The following is a 2671-nucleotide window of genomic DNA, read 5'->3' on the forward strand; positions in this document are numbered from 1 at the left end:
CTCTAATTAAAATAAATACATTTTCTTTTCAAAGTAATTATAACATATAGTTTCCCTTTACATTTTTGCAACTTAAAATATAAAATATTCCATTCCCAAATCTTTTTCTGCAAACAATGAATCCAGCAACTTCTACTTGTCCTTTCTTTTTCTTCCAACAACCTGCAATAAACTCATTGGCTATGACCATGGAGTGCTCACCTCCCAGCCTAGGCTTACTAGAAGCCACCCCCGAGCTTGGAGAACCAAGCCCTAGATAGGTTACACACATGCAAACACAACAAGCAGGGGAAAACCATCACAACAACATATTCCCAACCAAGGCTACACTTCACCATGCAATGTGATGTCTTTACACGGGTGGTAGTGGACCAAATACCCTGAGGAGACTACAAGTATGGTAAAACACAAAGCCACCTCATGGAAAACAAAGATATATCATAAGTATAATAACCCCACATCCTTATGCCCCCCAAGGCATTCATGCCTTAGTTCCCTCTTTATGACCCCCAAATGCATAAACAAGCCATGCAGCAAGGGTCACATAAATATCCCTTGAGATCACTCTCATAACGAGAGCCTCTCACTCGAGGGCTATCAAACTTGTACAACCCACAAGACCATCCTCTCTCCCAAGAGTAGGAGGCATTAGTTACTCCTAAAACACAGAATGCATACAAGAAATCAAAGACATAACGCGTAATAATTTTCACAAAATAAAATGCAAGAGAACAACTTTTTCCACAACAATCTTTCCAAAATAACATGCAACATGAAAGAAAACAAGAAGAAGTTAAACCAACCTTAAATCTTACCAAAGGTATGCTAGTCTAGTTGAGGATGAGTAGCCCAATTCCACAATCCTTGTTTCTCTACCCTTAGCCAAATTCCTATACCAAATCTTTTCTTTTTAAAATTCCATTGTCTCCAAAAATGGAGAGTGGGTGATTACCCACAAAATATCTCATTCTTGCCTAAGAAGACCTCAGTGAGAGTTCTCACATGTTTCTAAAATTGAAAAAGGAAAAAGTCTGAAAAAGATCAAAAGGGATCTCTCATCAAAAAGGAAAGTTAACTCACTTTTGGGGATGACTAAACAGTCACATGGGAGTTGTCGCATGCCTAAAATTACTCCTAACCCTTAGGTATATCTTATGGGCTTTAGGAAACACCTTTAAACTACCCCTAGGAGTCGAGGCAGGACCTCACACCCTCCCCCTCTAGGCATGAACTTCCTCCTGGAGTTCATCAAAAAGATGAGGGTACTGTGATCTCATACGTGTTGCGTCCTCCCATGAAGCCATAACCTCATCATAGCAATCCCATTAGACCCTAACCTGGTCCAACTCTTGTCCTCGAAGGGCCAGTGTCCGGCATGCCAAAATGCGAATGGGCTCCAAAGCTACCTACCCGTCCAACTCCACCTTTAAGGCATCCCAATCTAAAATATGAGACTCATCATAGATATACTTTCTTAAAACTGATACATGAAACACATCGTGGATGCGTGATAGGCTAGGTGGCAATGCTAAATGGTAGGCAACTGGTCCTATCCTCTCAAGGATCTCAAATGGTCCTACAAAGCGAGGGGTGAGCTTAGAACCCTTTCTATAACGGATTGGACTCTTGTGCAGTTGCACTCTCAAGAAGACTCTATCTCCAACCAAGTAGCTATGATCTATCCTCTTCACATCTGCATACTTCTTTTGTCTATCCTGTGCCTCTCTAAGACACTGCCTAATCAAATCCACCTATTGTTCCATATCCCAAACTATCTCAAGACCAATAGCAACTCTGTCCTCTATGCAGTCCCAACTTAACGGTGTCCTACAAGGCCTATCATATAATTCCTGATAGGGTGGCATCCCCAAAGATGTGTGATGCCCATTGTTATAGGAAATCTCCACTAAGGGAAGGTACTCTTCCCATTTGGTCTGATGATCCATGATGTACATATGAAGCATATCCTCTAACACTCGGTTAACCCTCTCTGTCTGACCATCTGTTTCTGGATGATAGGTTGTACCGAAATTGAGCTTGGTGCCCATAGCTATCTGTAATGCCTTCCAAAAGGAAGATGTGAAGAGGGAATCCCTATCAGAAATAATCTTGCATGGAATGCCATGAAGTCTGACAATGTCTTGCAAGAACACTTGTGCTACTGCTGGTGTTGTGAAGGTAGTCTAAACTAGTGAAAAGTGGGCCACTTTGGTCAACTTGTCAACTGTCACCAAGATGGCATCATGGCGACGAGATGACATAGGGAGACCAATGATGAAATCCATGGATATAGTATCCCACTTCTACTCTAGTATAGCATGAGACTGGAGCAACCCACCTAGATGGCAGTGCTCTGCCTTGACTCTTTGACACTCGAGGCATCAGGATACCAACTTAGCAATGAGCTGCCGCATTCCTAGCCAATGATATAACTATCTCAAGTCAACATGCATCTTCTTAACTCTGGGATGTGCTGCATAAGGAGCTCTATGAGCCTCCATGATGATGAACTCTCACAATCCCCCGGAAGAAGGTACATATATGCGCTCTCTATGGCGTAATAGTCCATCGGACTCCAAAGACTAATCCACATATTTCCCTTCTATAGTATCCTGAGATCGTATCACCTGACAAACCTCTAAATACCATCCATCCTCTGGCAACTGCTGCA

This window comes from Cryptomeria japonica, chromosome 7 (assembly GCF_030272615.1).
Source record: "Cryptomeria japonica chromosome 7, Sugi_1.0, whole genome shotgun sequence".
Classification (NCBI taxonomy): domain Eukaryota; kingdom Viridiplantae; phylum Streptophyta; class Pinopsida; order Cupressales; family Cupressaceae; genus Cryptomeria; species Cryptomeria japonica.